Genomic DNA, 21,021 nt, shown 5'->3' on the forward strand with positions numbered 1-21,021 from the left:
CACAGGGATTTTACAAAATTTTAGTTCAGTTATTAAAGATGATTTTTTTTCAATTGTAATGAAAATTCACAACATTTTTTGCAATTTTTTATTTATATATTCAAAAATATACAGTTTTTTGGAGAAAGGCTGTGTTAAATTATGCAGAAGGTACTGTGTAACATTTACTGAAAGTTTGAAACAAATATGTATGAAAGATCCTTAGAAAACATGTAATTAGTATGAGAAAATAAAAGTTTTGGGAATCGAGCGACAGAGATTGGATTAACTTTTTAGTGCATTCCAGGTCCATAGGATGGATTATCTTCATCCTCTGCAAACTCCTCCTCCAGCTTCCTCTTGTTCCTCCTCCTGTTTACTCTTGCTTGTATTTCTAGACTCTTTACAGCCCTGTCTGCAGCCCGAAGGCGTTCCTTGTCTAAAGCAAGCATCGCTCGTTGTTGTGTTCGTAGATTTTGCTACCATTTTCTTCAGTTGCAGTTACTGCAACACTGTTCCAAAAGGTGGTCATGTATGAACACTTATCACATTTCAGTTGTATTTCACTAGCAAGTCCTACGTGCTTTATTATGGAGAGTTCCAGACCAACTTCACTACAATGAATACATCTTACACAGTTTGAAAAAATTCCTTTGAGAACCGACATATCAAATATTTCATTCACATCCGATTCGCCCATAAAACATTCATAGTTTTCACTCATTGAACCAAGCTTCTTCTGTGAAGTATTTTCTTTCCCACTTTGACTGCTATGGGCAGGTGTACTTGAGAGGTTAGGTTCACTCACTTGGTTATCGTCTTTATTGTTTACAGTAATAACACATACCTTTGGCTTTCCAACATTTCTCCTTTTCTTAAAAGCCTTCAGAGGATTTCTAATAACTTTACTTTTACTCATTATTATACTTCAACAAAACAGAGACTCAAGAAACAGAATTAATTACGAATATTTTCGAGATAACGACAGAGTAAATAAACATGAAACAATCGACAATCACACCAGTGATATATATTGAACCATCACAGGTTAGCCACAACACATACTTTATCTCACATCACTAAAATGTACCTGATGAACACGGACGTTAATAATAACACCATTTGACAGCAGTTTAACAGCGCCACAGTGGGTCACGCCCATGTAGAACACATTTCAAAAAAGATTTAAAAATAGTTGTAGTCTTCGGAATTGAATAAATTATATATCTATTAAAAGGTAATAGTCTGCAGATTTAGAAAACGCAAAAAAGTAAAAATTGAACTTTTCCTGATTTTGAGCCTTTCCGGAGCCCCTTAACGCGAGCACGCTTGGCCATACAAGCACGCTATCCATCCGACCCAAATTCGCAGCCTGCTAAACACTACTGGCGGAGCGTCACCTACCCATCAACATCTCATTCGCCATTTCGGATTCCCGCAAAAGATCTGGCTTGATGTGCATCCGCACTGGAAGTATGGATCTTTGGTCGTCGCACTTTATCGATGTATACAGTACCGCTCAAAAGCATTTTGTAGTTTAACTAGTAGAGTGGTAGATTTGTTTATCTACACGCGGCATCAACACAAACCGGTTGATCAGACAAAAACTGCTTGATCTCGGCACTGTGACATGTGTTGATTGCTGAGTGCAGGTAAGAATGGACTTTAGCTATAACAGTATTGTGTAGAATGAGAAGACTGCGACAAACCTAACTACATAAAGCAAATCTGATTCTAATATTTTTATTTATTTACAGCAATGCCTGAAACTAAACAATATTCAGTTGGTTTCAGACAAGCTATCTTAACAGCACTGGCTTACGACCGAACACAGTCCTTCATTGTCCTGACAACAGCTTGTGCGTGGGAGGCGAAAATACCATGATGTGAGGCTGTTTCTCACGAAGTGGTGTAGGTCCTCTTGTCGAAATTCGTGGGGTAATGGTCAGTATGAAGTATAGTGAAATATTAGAAGACCATCTGATACCTCACAGAAGACGAAATATGCCTCGTAATTGGCAATCCCAATGTGACAACGATCCGGAGCACACTTCTGGCATTGAGAAGATAGTTCTGAAGGAGTAGAAAGTAAAGGTATTTGCATAGCCAGGTCAAAACCCAGACTTAAACCCCAGAACAGAACTGGATAGACATTTACCGTAACAAAATAGCACCAACAAAGAAAGCTTTCCACTAAGAATTGTGTGAGCAAAAGGAACAAGATTCTTCATGCGCGATTGGCCAAACTCGTGGATTCTATACCATCCAAGTGTGCTGCAGTAACACACGTAAAGTGCTATGCAACCAAGTATTAAACCAAGAACGTCATTGGTCAAGACTTCATTTTTGTTTTCTTCTGTTTGCTTTTAACAAAATACTTTCGAGCCAATGTAATTTGTTCGTTTGTGTTTTATTATTGATGCAAATACAGGGTGTTACAAAAAGGTATGGCCAAACTTTCAGGAAACATTCCTCACACACAAAGAAAGAAAAGATGTTATGTGGACATGTGTCCGGAAACGCTTAATTTCCATGTTAGAGCTCATTTTAGTTTTGTCAGTATGTATTTTACTTCCTCGATTCACCACCATGATTTCATACGGGATACTCTACCTGTGCTGCTAGAACATGTGCCTTTACAAGTACGACACAACATGTGGTTCATGCAGAATGGAGCTCCTGCACATTTCAGTCGAAGTGTTCGTACGCTTCTCAACAACAGATTCGGTGACTGATGGATTGGCAGAGGCGGACCAATTAAGTGGCCTCCACGCTCTCCTGACCTCAACCCTCTTGACCTTCATTTATGGGGGCATTTGAAAGCTCTTGTCTACGCAACCCCGGTACCAAATTTAGAGACTCTTCATGTTCGTATTGTGGACGGCTGTGATACAATATGCCATTCTCCAGGGCTGCATCAGCGCATCAGGGATTCCATGCGACAGAGGGTGGATGCATGTATCCTCGCTAACAGAGGACATTTTGAACATTTCCTGTAACAAAGTATTTGAAGTCATGCTGGTACGTTCTGTTGCTGTGTGTTTCCATTCCATGATTAATGTGATTTGAAGGAAAGTAATAAAATGAGCTCTAACATGGAAAGTAAGCGTTTCCGGACACATGTCCACATAACATATTTTCTTTATTTGTGTGTGAGGAATGTTTCCTGAAAGTTTGGCCGTACCTTTTTGTAACACCCTGTATAAGAATTTTGTAGTATGAGCAAGAAACTAAGGTATACATCATAAAGATTTGGTAATTATTTTTTATTAGGAATTTGTTTCCCGCCGAATTATCGTCACTACAAAATAATTTTGACCGATGGTATACGGTATATACAAGTAACGCGGGTTCGGCACATGTTAGAGCGTCGGGGTGGCGGGGGGGGGGGGGGGGGGGAGGGGGGGGGGTGGAGGGGCACGTATTTTTTCTGTTTGGTTAATTTTTGTCGTGCTGGTATCAACGGAATTGAAGCAGGCACATATTTTTAAATGAAACCGTATACTTTTTATACAGCATTCGAGAGCTCTTGAGAAGACAGTGACAGTGATATGAAGTTTGTTAATGTTGAAGTTGAAACATGTCGTAAACAAAAATCGAGAAATGTCCTAGAATACAAGAGCGCGGTGGCTGGAATCGGCATTAACGCCGAAAACACCGCCAAGCAGAGCTCTTGTGCTACGCAGTGTCACAATGTCAACACATTTGCCTGTTTACTTGTCTGCACTGCAGGCCGCTCACTTTTGCTTCAACATTCGTTGCATGCAGTCAAGTACGACAGTGAGGGGAATGTAAATTTCTATAACATTCACTAGTGGGCAGCCGAAAATCCACACGGGCTTCGTCAGGTGCAACATCATCGGCCGCAGAGCATCATCATATGAAATTGCAATGCAGGACCTTGTGTGTATTGTGTATTGAACCGGCTACCTACAAACGACGAAGAGGCTTCGTCCCGCTGTAGCCATCTGTGGTTCTCAACCCCACAACAGGACGCAGCTGTCCACCCGTCTCATCGGCGCCGCACACCGAAACCGGGGTTATTGTGCGGTTCGTTTCCAGTGGACCCCCACCGGGAGTGTCTCATACCAGACGAGTGTAACCCCAAATGTTTGCGTGGTAGAATAATTATGGCGTACAGTGTTTGTGCAGCAATCGCCGACATAGTGTAACTGAGGTGGAATAAGGGGAACCAGACCGCATTCGCCGAGGCATAGGGAAAACCGCCTTAAAAACCATCCACAGGCCGGCCGGCACACCGGACCTCGACACTAATCCGCCGAGCGGATTTGTGCCGGGGACCGCCACGCCTTCCCACTCGGGAAGCAGCGCGGTAGACCGCGCGGCTAGCCAGTCAGGCCTGTGGGAGCTTACTTCATTTCAGGCGCTCTATACAGACATTCGTAGGCACATTTTCTGGTGAACGTTCTGCCAGTTGTTCTTGAAGAGGTACTGCTGGATATTTGGCAGTGTACGTGGCTGCAACACGACGGTTGTTGAGCTGACTGGTCCCCTGTTGCAACGCAAATACTGAACGAGAACTTTCCTGGAAGTTGGAAAGCACGAAATTCTGTTGTCAAATGGCCTGAGAGGTCACCTCGACTTGATTTCTTTCTTTGGGGAGCACTCAAAGATGCGGTCTATGACGAAGCCCCAACCACGCCAGACGAAATGTGAGGTCGAATCATCAGTGTACGCTCTACTACATCATCCACTGCAATTATATATGTTCAATGTTCTTTCAAACGGCGATTAGTATTGTGCCTTTCAGTCCATGGTGAACAGTTTGCACAGTTACTTAAATAAAAGATAATGTTTTTTTTTTATAGATATGTGATTTGAGTGGTTTCTAAATCGTTGTTAGTAAACTGTTTACTCATTTGAGTGTTTACGAAATTGCATCGCAGTGTCAAATAAGTCGACAGCGTGTATTACACGTAGGTCGTCACACTGTCATTACGTGCTATGTTCAGCGTTTAGTCAAGTAGAATATTTATTTAGAGGTGTACGAATGGTCACCAAAATATTTTTTAAAATGTTTAGTTTTGGGAATGTATCCTATGTGATAAATTTTATAGCAGTGTAGGTAGAGACAGTTATCAGACAGCCTGCTTGACAATGTTGGTACCGCAAATGCTGTATGCGGCCACTGTTCTCAGGACATTGACATTTTTGCGACAGGTTTCTACATCAACATTAACAAACTCTATATCACTGTAACCGTCTTCTCAAGAGCTATAGACAGTTGTTAGAAAAAGTATACGCTTATATTAAAAAAATCGTACTTGCTTCAATATCTTCGTTGATGCCAGTTCTAAAAACATTAACCAGACAGAAACTTACATGCCACTCGACGCTCTAACATTTAACCAAAACCGCGTTTCGATATGTGTAACATTAACGGAGTGAAAGGGGTTTTACCTTTTACGTGACTCATCCTGGCTGTATATACAGATAGGAGTCACGTAAGACGTAACACCTCTTTTGTTTCGAATATGGTTTTTTGGCGCTGGTAACAACGATGATACTGCAGCAAGTAAGCTTTTTAAATGGAACCGTACTGCACTCGATAGATCTTGTGGAAACAATTACGGTGATATAGCGTTTGTTAATGTTGACGTTGGAGCCTGTCATAAAAAAATAGAGAAGTGTCCCAGAACGTGAGAGAACGGTAGCCGGGAATGGCATTTGTGGTGCCAACACTGCCAAGCAGGCGTGTCCGACCAGGCTGCATGGTTGTATACCACAAGGTAACTCTGCGCTACGAGAATAAATCTATATTTATCCTCGAATCAGCTTACGACCTAGATGTGGGTTCAACTACGAACGTTGTAGATGGAAATACGACATAGGGCATATCACATAGGGCTTAGGAGAACTATTTCGCATTTGTGCATCCTCCAAGATTTACGTGGGCTGAAACAGAGAAAGCAGCTATTCGTTCTTCAAAAATAAAGAGGTCTCATACGCTGCAACTTCTGTATTGAATATCTATACGTTAGAAGGAAGATTCGACCTATCTTTTCCTGTACGTGGCTGTGTGCTTCTTCGAGGTGAAAATCACGCTGACGGACAACTGTCTCTACCTGCACTGCCCTAAATTATATCACATGGGATATATTAGTTAAACTAACCATTTTATTAATAATGTTTTGGTGACCATTTGTACACCGAAAAATAAATATTCTACCTAACGAAAAGTCTTTTCATGCAGAGCTAAGCACGTAATGACAGTGTTACAAGCTACGTGCAATACACGCTGTCGACTTATTTGACACTGCAACGCATTTTCGTACACACTTAAATGAAATAAACAGTTTACTAACAATGATTTAGTAGCCACTCACATCACATAACATAAATTTTATCTTAAAAAAATACCTTTATCCTTCATTTAAGCAAGTGTTCATGGACTGAAAGCCATTTTACTAATTGCAGTTCGAAAGAACGATGAACAGATGTAATTACAGTGGATGATATAGTAGAGCATGTACTGACGATTCGACAACACATATCGTCTGGCGTAGTTGAGGCTACGTCATAAACGGCGTCTTTGAGTGCTCCCCAAAGAAAGAAATCAAGAGTCAAGTCGAGGGACCTCACAGGCCGTTTGACAACGGAATTTCGTTGTTTTCAACTTCCAAGAAAGTTTTCATTCAGTATTTGCGTTGGAACAGGAGACGAGTGGGCTGAACAAACCTCGTGTTGCAGCCACATACACTGTCCAGTGTCCAGTGGTACCTCTTCTAGAAGAACCGGCACAATGTTCGTCAGAACGTGTGCATACGAATTCCATATAGAACCCCTGAAATGAAGTAACGTTCCACATTTTCATTTAATACGATGCCGCGCCATACGTTTACGCTCTGCGGTTGTTGATGTTGCAACTGACGAAGCCCGTGTGGATTTTCGGCTGCCCACTAGTGCATGTAATGAAAATTTACATTATCGTGGTTAGTAAAGTTGCTTCATCTATAAGGAGCACATGTTGGTTCAAATGGTTCAAATGGCTCTAAGCACCATGAGACTTAACATCTGAGGTTGGCTCAAATGGCTCTGAGCACTATGGGACTTAACTTCTGAGGTGGTGGTGGTGGTTGTTGGGAGGTTTAAGGGGGACTAAACAGCGAAGGTCATCAGTCCCCCAAACTTCTGAGGTCATCAGTCCCCTAGACTTAGAACTAATTTAACCTAACTAACCTAAGGACATCACACACATCCATGTCCGAGGCAGGATTCGAACCTTCGACCGTAGCAGCAGCGCGGTTCCGGACTGAAGCGCCTAGAACCGCTCTGTCACAGCGGCCGGCGCTCATGTTGGTAAAACTTAGGGTTGTCTCTCAGTTTCTGAAGGGCCAACCGACAAAATTCTGTACGACGTTTGAAATTACGATCGTCGAGTACCTGATTTAGTGACAGATGATAGGAATGGAAATTCTGTCGATGCAGGATGTAAATAATTCTCGTGTGGCCTTCACATTCCTTGGCAATATGTCTCGTACCACTGCGTGGATTCTTTAGTGTCTTTGGCAGAACAGCTTCTTCATGTTCTCTGGCAGTTTGCAATCTCCTTTCTTGTCCTCCTTTTGACGTTCAAAAATCCTGTCGGCACTCACGTCTTAACAATCCGTGCAGTTGCCTGGCGCATCGGATATTAGCGATCCAGATAGATAGCCCTATACCGCTCTATTGTTTTACGGCATTTCTTTTACATTCAGCATATAAAAGTAGTATATCCAACTTCTCCTGATTGTTGTACATGTCTGCGCGCAACGAATGTTGAAGCAGAAATAGCGGCCTGCAGTGCAGACAGGTAAACACGCTAATGTGTTGACATTCCAACACAGCTGACTAGAGCTCTCCTTGGCGGTGTTTGCAGCGCTAATGCCGATTCCGGCCACCGAGCTCTTACATTCTAGGACATTTCTCGATTTTTTTACGTCAGGTTACAACGTCATCATTAACAAACTATATCATTGGCACTGTGTTGTCAAGAGCTCTGGAATGCAGTTATAAAAAGTATACGGTTCCATTTAAAAAGATGTATCTGCTTCAATTCTATTGATACCAGTGCTAGAAACATTAACCAAAGAAGAAAATACGTGCCCATCGGCGCTCTAACATTTGCCCAAACCCGCGTTTCACGAAATAAAAGGGCGTTACGTCATTCGTGACTCACCCTTTCAGTACTGAGCCACATCAAACCCGATCTCTTGCTGGAATCCGAAATAGCGAGTGAAGGGTTCATTGGTAGGTGACGCTACGCCAGTGGTGTGTGACTAGTTGGAAAAGTTTGTGACATGGGGAGCGTTTTCAGGGTGCGGAGGGGGGAGGGGGGGTTAAGCCCACCGCTCGCTTTGAGTGGAAGATCCGGGTTCACCTCCCGGTATTGCACAAATTTTCGCTTCGTACCATCGAGTAATTTCAGTCTCAAAATCCTGCTAATATAATTGAATACCTTTAAATAGTGTGTGTGTAAATACCTACAGAACTCACCAGAAGATAGAAGTAGGCGATATTAAGTGGATAAGTGAATTACGAGGGCTATTCGGAAAGTAAGGAACGATAGGTCGCGAAATGGAAACACAGTGAAAATCAAAACTGTTTTATTTGCAACGGTTAGTTACACCTTCCAGCTACTTCAGACTTAGATATCTGTCGTAGTGTTGTACCAACTTTTCAATTCCCTCGTTGTAGAAGACAGCCGCCAGTGTTTTTCGGCAATTTTCAACTCTGAACTGCAGCTCACTGTGTCAAAATATTGTCTTCATAGCAAGCGGTTCCTCTGAGCAGAGTTGAACCTCAGGGGTAGCCAATTACGGACTGTAATGTAGGTGATCAAACACTTCGCATCGAAAGCGCTGCAGGAGCATGTTCATTGCCCCTGCAGACGGCGGCCGAGATGGCTTGTAGAACGAGCTGCATGACAGTTATGTTATGTGGACTGCATAGCTTCAGGCGAAATCTTTCTCCAGGCCCCCATACTTTGCTGCAGACGCTAATTTCTAGCCATCTTTACGTTATCACTGTGAGCTCAGAACTGAAAAGAGCGACATGATGCTATCGACAGGTGTAGTAGACACAGTGCCCAACGCATCTGTGCAAACCTTCCCAGATTTTCACTGTATTTTCCATTTCTCGACCGATCGTTCCTTACTTGCCGAATAACTCTCGTCTTTATATGGTTGTGCTGATATTTTCTGGCGCTACTGAGTTTAATTTCTCATTTACTTTTCTTCTGTCATCACAGGCGTAACTGAATTACGTGTTTGCTTACATCTGGTGCAGCAGTGCATTTGTGAGACTTCTTCTACTGATGGCGGGTCAGTGGTTTTCGTGCTTGCTCTTTGATCAAGTCCCACACACGTGGAGTCGTCGAAGTTTCCTTCGCAGATCTGTACGGCATAAGCAACTTTCACAAAGTGCAGGCTGTTACGGCATAGTGCCTGGGAACGCGCATCTCGGCTGTACACGCGCTGCTCTCGGGAGTATAAAGTGGTTGAGGGACAGCGAAAGCACGAGTAAGCGACGAGGTATTGGACGTTGACGCCTCATCACAGAATGTGGGTGTCAGAGGCTTGCTCGTTCTGTACAGCAGGGTACGTGGCGATCTATGCTGGATTTGACGACACAGAATAATGCTGGTATCGGAACATACGTTTCTAAGTACGTTGTTGAAATGGGATGCCAAAGTGTTTCCGTTGACTCAATGGAGAGTCCGGATGCGAAGATTTGCTCGAAACACGCACTGCGCCACTAAGACAGGCCAGTGGTGGCAGTGGTATGCTACTGGGAACATTCAACTGGGCTTCAGTTATACCTGTGGTAGTATTCGAAGGCCCCATGACAGTTTTGAACAACGTCATTACAGTGGACCACTTGCACATCATCATACTTTGTTTTCCCCGACGGCTCTAGTACCTACCAACAGGATAACTGTGTGTATCAAACTATTAAAAACGTGCTGAATTTGTTTCAATTCACTTTGATATCTTGTTCACCAAGTTCAAGTGATCAGAATTCGATGGAAAACATCGGTGACGCTACTGGGCGCCATTTCCATGCTAACAAACAACCGTCAGGTAGTTTAAGGGAATTGTGTGATCACTTTGCAGGCATCTGGCGCCATATACCTCAGTAAACCTACCAAGGGCTCTCCGGAAACATGTGACGCAGAGTCGCTGCTGTATTGCTTTCCAAAGTGGACCGACACACTTCTAATCAGGTGGTCTTAAATGCTTTGATCCACCTTCGTAGCTCAGTGGTCAGCATATATGGCTTTCAAGTGGAGAACCTGGGTTGCACTTTGGTGCTGCCAGGGATTCGTCCTTGGTGGGAAGACTGGAACGGGGTGCACTCATCCTCGTGATGCCAGTTGAGGAGCTGCGAGAGCGAGAATTGGGGCTCCGAGGTCATGAACAACGGTTGGGAGAGCCGTGAACGGACCCCAGATATTTTAGAAGTTGAAACAGCTCTATTGGGAACATTGATTATCAAGAGCGCAAGCTTTTCGCTGTCATAAATCATTTTTGGAAGTCTGGGAACACGTTGAAGATGAACCTCGATCAGGGAGACCTACAGATTCAGAAACCCATGAAAACGTCGAAAGCGTGCTTACTCTCATGAGATTGTTCCCCCAGGACAAACCGTCAACCAAATGTTTTACAAATATGTTCTTGAAACACTCAGGAAAAGGGTGAACAGAGTGCGACCGGACATTGCAGATAACGCCCCATGTCACACGGCCACTTCCATCACAGGATTTATGATCTCAAAAGGTATTTCTGGTGTTCCATAGACTCCCTGTTAACATGATCTGAGCCCTTGTGACTTTTTCTTTTCCCAAAACTGAAACAAGTATCAAAAAGGACGACATTTTCTGACTCTGGAGAATATTCAAAAGTATGTTACTGACATGTTAAAGACCCTACTAGCTGAAGCCTGGCAGTGCTACCAATATTGGGAACAACGACTCCACAAGTTTATACTCTACTGGCCATTAACATTGCTACACCACGAAGATGACGTGCTACAGACGCGAAATTTAACCGACAGGAAGAAGATGCTCTGATATGCAAATGATTAGCTTTTCGGAGCATTCACACAAGGTTGGCGCCGGTGGCGACACCTACAACGTGCTGACATGAGGAAAGTTTCCAATCGATTTCTCATACACAAACAGCAGTTGACCGGCGTTGCCTGGTGAAACGTTGTTGTGATGCCTCGTGTAAGGAGGAGAAATGCGTACCATCACGTTTCCGACTTTGATAAAGGTCGGGTTGTAGCCTATCGCGATTGCGGTTTATCGTATCGCGACATTGCTGCTCGCGTTGGTCGAGATGCAATGACTGTAAGCAGGATATGGGATCGGTGGGTTCAGGAGGGTAATACGGAACGCCGTGCTGGATCCCAACGGCCTCGTATCACTAGAAGTCGAGATGAGAGGCATCTTAACGGCAAGGCTGTAACGGATCGTGCACCCACGTCTCGATCCCTGAGTCAGCAGATGAGGACGTTTGCAAGACAACAACCATCTGCACGAACAGTTCGACGACGATTGCAGCAGCATGGACCATCCGCTCGGAGATCATGGCTGCGGTTACCCTTGCCGGCCGGAGTGGCCGAGCGGTTCTAGGCACTACAGTCTGGAACCGCGCAGCCGCTACGGTCGCAGGTTCGAATCCTGCTTCGGGAATGGATGTGTGTGATGTCCTTAGGTTAGTTAGGTTTAAGTAGTTCTAAGTTCTAGGGGACTGATGACCTCCGATGTTAAGTCTCACAGTGCTCAGAGCCATTTGAACCATTTTGCGGTTTCCCTTGATGCTGCATCACAGACAGGAGCGGGTGCGATGGTGTACTCAACAACGAACCTGGGTGCACGAACGGCAAAAGTCATTTTTTTTCGGATGAATCCAGGTTATGCTTACAGCATCATGATGGTCGCATCCGTGTTTGGCGTCATCGCGGTGAATGCACATTGGGAGCGTGTATTCGTCATCGCCATACAGGCGTATCATCGGACGTGATGGTATGGGGTGCCATTGCTTACCCGTCTCGGTCACCTCTTGTTCGCACTGACGGCACTTTGAACAGTGGACGCTACATTTCGGATGTGTTACGAACCGTGGCTCTACCCTTCATTCGATCCCTGCGAAACCCTACATTTCAGCAGGATAATGCACGACCGCATGTTGCATGTCCTGTATGGGCCTTTCTGGATACAGAAAATGTTCGACTGCTGTCCTGGCCAGCACATTCTTCAGATCATTCACCAATTGAAAACGTCTGGTCAATGGTGGCCGAGCAACTGACTCGTCACAATACGCCAGTCAAGACTTTTGAGGAACTGTGGTATCGTGTTGAATCGGCATGGGCAGCTGTACCTGTACACCCCATCCAAGCTCTGTTTGACTCAATGCCCAAGCGTATCAAGCCCGTTATCACGGCGAGATGTGGTTGTTCTGTGTACTGATTTCTCAGGTTCTATGCACCTAAAATGGGTGAAAATGTAATCACATGTCAGTCCTGTTGTCGTGGTCTTCAGTCATGAGACTGGTTTGATGCAGCTCTCCATGCTACTCTATCCTGTGCAAGCTTCTTCATCTCCCAGTACCTACTGCAACCTACATCCCTCCACGCTGACCTCAAATACTAAATTGGTGATCCCTTGATGCCTCAGAACATGTCCTACCAACCGATCCCTTCTTCTAGTTAAGTTGTGCCACAAACGTCTCCCCAATCCTATTCAATACCTCCTCATTAGTTATATGATCTACCCATATAATCTTCAGCATTCTTCTGTAGCACCACATTTCGAAAGCTTCTATTCTCCTCTTGTCCAAACTAGTTATCGTCCATGTTTCACTTCCATACATGGCTACCCTCCATACAAATACTTTCAGAAACGACTTCCTGACACTTAAATCTATACTCGATGTTAACAAATTTCTCTTCTTCAGAAACGCTTTCCTTGCCATTGGCAGTCTACATTTTATATCCTCTCTACTTCGACCATCATCAGTTATTTTGCTCCGCAAATAGCAAAACTCGTTTACTACTTTAAGTGTCTCATTTTCTAATCTAATTCCCTCAGCATCATCCGACTTAATTCGACTACATTCCATTATCCTCATTTTGCTTTTATTGATGTTCATCTTATACCCTCCTTTCATGACACTGTCCATTCCGTTCAACTGCTCCTCCAATTCCTTTGCTGTCTCTGACAGAATTACAATGTCATCGGCGAACCTCAAAGTTTTTATTTCTTCTCCATGGATTTTAATACCTACTCCGAATTTTTCTTTTGTTTCCTTCACTGCTTGCTCAATATACAGATTGAATAACATCGGGGATAGGCTACAACCCTGTCTCACTCCCTTCCCAACCACTGCTTTCCTTTCATGCCCCTCCACTGCTATAACTGCCATCTGGTTTCTATACAAATTGTAAACAGCCTTTCACTCCCTGTATTTTACCCCTGTAACCTTCAGAATTTGAAAGAGAGTATTCCAGTCAACATTGTCAAAAGCTTTCTCTAAGTCTACAAATGCTAGAAACGTAGGTTTGCCTTTCCTTAATCTAGCTTCTAAGATAAGTCGTAGGGTCAGTATTGTCTCACGTGTTCCAATATTTCTACGGAATCCAAACTGATCTTCCCAGAGGTCGGCTTCTACTAGTTTTTCCATTCGTTTGTAGAGAATAGCGTTAGTATTTTGCATCCGTGACTTATTAAACTGATTGTTCGGTAATTTTCACATCTGTCAGCACCTGATTTCTTTGGGATCGGAATTATTATATTCTTCTTGAAGTCTGATTGGCTCTGAGCACTATGGGACTTGACATCTGAGGTCAACAGTCCCCTAGAACATAGAACTACTTAAACCTAACTAACCTAAGGACATCACACACATCCATGCCCGAGGCAGGATTCGAACCTGCGACCGTAGCGTCTTGAAGTCTGAGGGTATTTCACCTGTCTCATACATCATGCTCACCAGATGGTAGAGTTTTGTCAGGACTGGCTCTCCCAAGGCCGTCAGTAGTTCTAATGGAATGTTGTCTACTCCCGGGGCTTTGTTTCGACTCAGGTCTTTCAGTGCTCTGTCAAACTCTTTACGCAGTATCGTATATCCCATTTCATCTTCATCTACATCCTCTTCCATTTCCATAATATTGTCCCCAAGTACATTGCCCTTGTAAAGGCCCTCTATATACTCTCTCCACCTTTCTGCTTTCCCTTCTTTGCTTAGAACTGGGTTTCCATCTGAGCTCTTGATATTCATGCAAGTGGTTATCTTTTCTCCAAAGGTCTCTTTAATTTTCCTGTATGCAGTATCTATCTTACTCCTGGTGAGATAACCCACTACATCCTTACATTTGTCCTCTAGCCATCCCTGCTTAGCCATTTTGCACTTCCTGTCGATCTCATTTTTGAGACGTTTGTATTCCTTGTTGCCTGTTTCATTTACTGCATGTTTATATTTTAACCTTTCATCAATTAAATTCACTATTTCTTCTGTTACCCAAGGATTTCTACTAGCCCTCGTCTTTTTACCTATTAGGTCCTCTGCTGCCTTCACTACTTCATCTCTCAAAGCTACCCATTCTTCTTCTACTGTATTTCTTTCCCCCTTTCCTGTCAATTGTTCCCTTATGCTCTCCCTGAAACTCTGTACAGTCCCATCTCCTTAAATTCCCACCTTTTTGCAGTTTCTTCAGTTTTAATCTACAGTTCATAACCAATAGATTGTGGTCAGAGACCACATCTGCCCCTGGAAATGTCTTACAATTTAAAACCTGGTTCCTAAATCTCTGTCTTACCATTATGTAATCTACCTGAGACCTGTCAGTATCTCCAGGCTTCTTCCATGTATATAACCTTCTTTTATGATTCTTGAACCAAGTGTTAGCTATGATTAAGTTGTGCTCTGTGCAAAATTCTATCAGGCGGCTTCCTCTTTCATTTCTTAGCCCCAATCCATGTTCACCTACTGCGTTTCCTTCTCTCCCTTTTCCTACTACCGAATTCCAGTCACCCATGACTATTAAATTTTTGTCTCCCTTCACTATCTGAATAACTTCTTTTATTTCATCATACATTTCTTCAATTTCTTCGTCATCTGCAGAGCTAGTTGGCATATAAACTTGTACTACTGTAGTAGGCATGGGCTTAGTGTCTGTCTTGGCCACAATAATGCGTTCGCTATGCTGTTTGTAGTAGCTTACCCGCACTCCTATTTTTTTATTCATTATTAAACCGACTCCTGCATTACCCCTATTTGATTTTGTATTTATAACCCTGTATTCGCCTGACCAGAAGTCTTGTTCCTCCTGCCACCGAACTTCACTAATTCCCACTATATCTAACTTTAACCTATCCATTTACCTTTTTAAATTTTCTATCCTACCTGCCCCATTAAGGGATCTGATATTCCACGCTTCGATCCGTAGAACGCCAGTTTTCTTTCTCCTGATAACGACTTCCTCCTGAGTAGTCCCCGCCCGGAGATCCGAATGGGGGACTATTTTACCTCTGGAATATTTTACCCAAGAGGACGCCATCATCATTTAATCATACAGTAAAGCTGCATGCCCTCGGGAAAAATTACGGCCGTAGTTTCCCCCTGCTTTCAGCCGTTCGCAGTACCAGCACAGCAAGGCTGCTTTGGTTAGTGTTACAAGGCCAGATCAGTCAATCATCCAGACTTTTGCCCCTGCAACTACTGAAAAGGCTGCTGCCCCTCTTCAGGAACCACCCGTTTGTCTGGCCTCTCAACAGATATCCCTCCGTTGTGGTTGCACCTACGGTACGGCTATCTGTATCGCTGAGGCACGCAAGCCTCCCCACCAATGGCAAGGCCCATTGTTCTTGGGGGGATGTCTGTCCTGGTATAATATATTTGTCCAATGAATACCCGTTTATCATCTGCATTTTTTCTTGGTGTAGCAATTTTAATGGCCAGTAGTGTAGCTGCCGAAGGGAGCTACTTTGAAGGGACAATACTGTTGTTTGAAAAAAAAAAAAATTGCTAGATAAAAAAGTCGTCTCGCTATTTTTCTCACACACCTCGTAGTTCGTGTTGCCGAATACGTTTCAATAATACGTCGGCGTAAAAGTATCGATAAATAACGATTTTTCAGAACAGTACAGATGAAGATACGAGCTGCACAAGAACTACTCTCTTTATTTCAAATTTTTATCGTGGCACCTGGAAGACCTGAAGCAGCTTTCACCTGTAGGGAGAATTTCTCCAGCGTCCAGAAATTTCTGGTATGAATTATGACAGGGCGGCATACTAATGACGATCTCGTGATTTTCAAGTCAGCGTAAACGAGTTTATTTTCGAGCGCTCGCGGCAGAAACTTGCGCTGGGTGTTCCGTAATGCTGTGAATATTCATGTCGGTGGACGCAGCTCGAGGTGGCTGCATCGCCAGCAGCAGCGTAGCATGGACTGTGGGAGGTGGGCGCAGACCGGCGCCTCCCTCCCTCCACCCCTCTCTCCTCCTCTCCCCTCTCCCCATCCCACCACTCCTCCAGCCCTCCACCGAGTTTTAGATTTCACTCACCCAGCTCAACTCGGCTCAGCCGGTAGAAGGCGTGCGTAGGGACGCACCAAATGTTGTCTCTCTAGACGCACATTGGCAATGCAAACCATGGCAGGGCTGACAAGTCTGAAATGTCCACCTGGCTGCCTTTCTTAGTGGATATTTCCACTCTGTGTATTTTGTCTAGTGTGCTGTAGCTGCCGCGGCGACAGATGTTACCCTGTATGGCGGTTGAGGGCAGGTCGAGGTCAGGACGCCGTGGACCGCAACGGCAGAATGTGGGTGTACAGTGTCTTGGTGAGTGGGTGCCTACCTGATGCCCGTTGGGTATTAGTAAAACAGTGTTAAAGAACCAAACATTTATTGCTCAACTATACATAGATGATTCGATGGCCTCAGGCTGCCTAAGTCAGCAAAGCAGGATCACTGCATGTTCCGCCTGGACTGCGCTGTCACCAGCGCCTGGTCCACGGGTCGCTGATGTGACCACCGGTTTGGTACAAGACTGCCGAGGTAGCGACGTGGCTCCGAGCGTCAGCTATGCTATCAGCACCTGCGGCCAGCAGTCATGGTTGTAGTGCGTGGAGTTGAGCTGAGGTGACAAAACTTGTGGGGTGCGTCGTAATATGGCGATGGATCTCCTTTTGCCCAGCGTCGTGCAGCAGTTCGGTGTGGCATATACTCAATAAGTCGTTGGAAGTCCACTGCAGAAATATTGAGCCATGCTGCCTCTAAAGCTGCCAACAAATGCGGAAGATGGGATTAATGTCAGGCGATCTGGGTAGCCAAATGATTCGCTCGAACTGAGCAGAATGTTCTTCTAACCAATCACGAACAATTAAGGCCTGATGACATGGCACATTGTCGTCCATAAGAATTCCATTGTTGCTTGGGAACAAGTGACGGAATATCATCATTTTCCAATCAGTGATCGGCCCAACTTGCAAACACAGCCCATACCATAATGGAGTCACCACCATTTTGCACAGTGACTCGTTGACAAATTGGGTCCATGGCTTCTTGGGGTTTTCGCCACATTCGAAATCTACCATCAGCTCTTACAAACTGAGGTCGGGATTCATCTGACCAGGTCACGGCTTCCCAGTCGTCTAGGGTGCAAACCATATGATCGCGAGGCCAGGAGAGTCGCTGCAGGTGTTATTGCGCTGTTAATAAAGGCATTCTTGTCAGTCATCTGCTGCTCCATATTTCGCCACACTGTTCTAAAGGATATCTTCATCGTATGTCCCATATTGATTTCTGCTGTCATTTCGTTGATTGTTGCGTGGCTGTTAGCGCTGACAACTCTACACAAACGCCACTGCTCCCAGTCGTTAAGTGAATGCCGACGACCATTGCGTTTTCCGTGGTGAGGGGTAACGCCTGGAATTTGGTATTCGCAGTACACTATTGACACCGTGGATCTCGGAATAGTGAATTACCTCACGATTTTCGAAATGGAATGTCCCAAGCATCGAGCTCCAACTGCTACTCCGCATTCAAAGCCCATTCACATGAAACCATTCCACATGAGTCACCTAAGTTCAGATGACAGCTCCGTCAACGCACTGCTATTTTACACCTTGTGTACGCGATACTAGCACCATCTGTATATGTGCGTATCGCTATCCCATGACTACTTTAGTCACATCAGTGTTCAGCGGCCACAGGGCAGCAGAGGGGCTAGCAACAGGAGAGTATGCGCACAAGAAAAGCTGGTGAGCAATGGAGGCTGCGTGTCTCCGCAGTGACGGAAGAGTGGCTCCATGTCTCTGGACAGGAACCAGAGACCTCCAGGGTGGAAGGTGGTAGCAGCTGTAGTACGGCCCCCAAGTTCGCCCACTAACTGCCGCAGCGTCTAAGTCCTAGAGGAGGGGCGTGCTGTTCTGTAGAAGCTAGTAGACAGTTGGAGGAACTGTTGGTGGACCGGTATAGGTCCCTCGTCTAGGATGAGCGCCTTCAGACTAACATCTCCATTGAAAAAATGAGGAATATTTATACGGGATCCGCTCCTGCTTGTTGCGCCACCAGCCTGGTTTCTTCACTACAACTCATAAAATAGCTGCTGCTTGGACATGGTGAAATCAAACCATTCCTTTCGTAGCTGCTCTCTCTTCTTTCCTACGTGCATAGTCAGGCACCGTGGGTGCTCGGCTCGGCTGCTGTGTGAGGTAACCGGATCTTGGTGCGCCTGTAATACTGTGAAATCAGTGGTCTCCCCCTTTTTCAGTTTCCGCTTGATCCGCCCGCACCTCGTGGTCGTGCGGTAGCGTTCTCGCTTCCCACGCCCGGGTTCCCGGGTTCGATTCCCGGCGGGGTCAGGGATTTTCTCTGCCTCGTGATGGCTGGGTGTTGTGTGCTGTCCTTAGGTTAGTTAGGTTTAAGTAGTTCTAAGTTCTAGGGGACTGATGACCATAGATGTTAAGTCCCATAGTGCTCAGAGCCATTTGAACCATTTTTGCCATCCGCTTGATCCACTTCACTTAGCTTCTTGCAATACCAAGGAAGATGCCTGAATTTTTAGACGGCTGCACAAAATATTCGTGGTGAAACAGCAATATAGTTAGAGGGTAGTTCTACACTCTGATGTAAATGGAAAGTGTTACACCACAAAGCATTAGTCCGATATTCATTAAACTTTATGGTGATTGTTGGTCTTCTTGTACAATTAATCACAAATCACAGCATTTTAGATTCAAAATTATTATTTGGTAACATCCTTTTTGTTACAGGATCGATATCACACTCTAACAAAAAAAAACCGCTGTCTAGACTCTTAATGTGTGCGTTTCAAAATGTCATTTGTTTTGCAGAGAAAAGTGAAGTTAACACAATAAAACAATTATTTACAGAACTGTAGATTATGAACATAAACACAACCCTACATCATCCCCCCTTAGTTTGTAAGTCAGTTACTTGAACTTTTCGGGGAATTTCTCAACTCGACCAAACTAAGCCACTTTCTTTGGTGAGGGTTGCTCATTCACTGGTGAAGTGATCTGTAGGTTTTCCCGTAGACCACTTATGTTTGAGTTCACAAGGATGTAGAAGGGTTTCAGTCTGTCAAGTGAAATGTTCGTTGGCTCATCCTTAACTTCTAGAGAAAAAATATTTTGGTTTTCGCTCCAGCACTTCATAGGGGCTTTCGTACGGAGGCAATAGTTTGGCTTTCTCTTTGTCATTCCTCACAAATTCATGAGTTGGTTCAAATGGCTCTGAGCACTGTGGGATTTAACATCTGAGGTCATCAGTCCCCTAGAACTCAGAACTACTTAAACCTAACTAACATAAGGACATCACACACATCCATGTCCGAGGCAGGATTTGAACCTGCGACCGTAGCGGTCGGGCGGTTCCAGACTGAAGCGCCTAGAACCGCTCGGCCACACCGGCCGGCTTCATGAGTTGTATTACACAGATCTTAGTAGGGGGACAAGGGCAGTGTCACCCTATTCTCCATTATTGCCAAATTTATTCAAGATGGCGGTGATGATGTCATCCAAGATGGCGGCATGTAGACTTGGCAACATCCCATGACGTCATCCAAGATGGCAGATTTTGGCAGGAGAATAGTCCAGTTGTGCTATGTCCACTAACCTAACCTCAAGAAGAAATGGCGGGAATTTTGAATTTTGGCGGCAGAATAGTCCAATTGTGCTATGTCCACTAACCTAAGCCTCCAGAACAAAAAATAATGGGAAGTTTGAATTCCAACAGGATAATGCATGCAAAGACCATACTTGTCTTTTTTATTATTGATTATCATTCATTAACATTCATTATTATTTATTTTTATTTATTATCATTTATTATTATTTATTATCATTTATTATTATTGACCTGCCAGCACTAGAAAATTCCCTCCAAATACAAATTCCAACACGATAATGGCTGCAAAACCTTACTTTTGTTTATTATTATTCATTATTACTTATTAACATTCATTATCATTCATTCTCATTTATTATCATTCATTATCATTTATTATTATAGGCCTACCTCCACTAGAAAATTGCGCCAAATTCAAATTCCAACACCATAATATCTCGAAAACTGTACTTCTATGTATTATTATCATTTATTATTTATTCAAGATGTCCGATGTTCGCGGTGAGAAAGCGATTTTCCTTACATCCATAACAAAAATCTATCACAAGTTCAAATCCCCAACACCATAATTGATCACATGTGCGAGCTTCCTCCATCACTTATCTTTTTTCACTGGTAGCCTATCATAATCGCGTCAAATAATAAACTGCACTTATAGTAATGTAATTCACGTCCTTTGATTTTGCAGGGGGGAAGGGACTGAAGACTTTACTTCAAGCAGTACAGTCATCGCTTGTTCTCCAACACAGTCAGCACACACATCTTTGATATTGCAGTGCAGTCACCATGACGTCTGCGCTCCAACTGAATTAGTTCAGATCCTCGCCACCCCAGCCTTACATATCGAAACCTAAGAGAAGTAAAAGTTTCAAAAAGATATGTCGCAA

The sequence above is a fragment of the Schistocerca americana genome, chromosome 6, assembly GCF_021461395.2.
Source record: "Schistocerca americana isolate TAMUIC-IGC-003095 chromosome 6, iqSchAmer2.1, whole genome shotgun sequence".
NCBI lineage: Eukaryota > Metazoa > Arthropoda > Insecta > Orthoptera > Acrididae > Schistocerca > Schistocerca americana.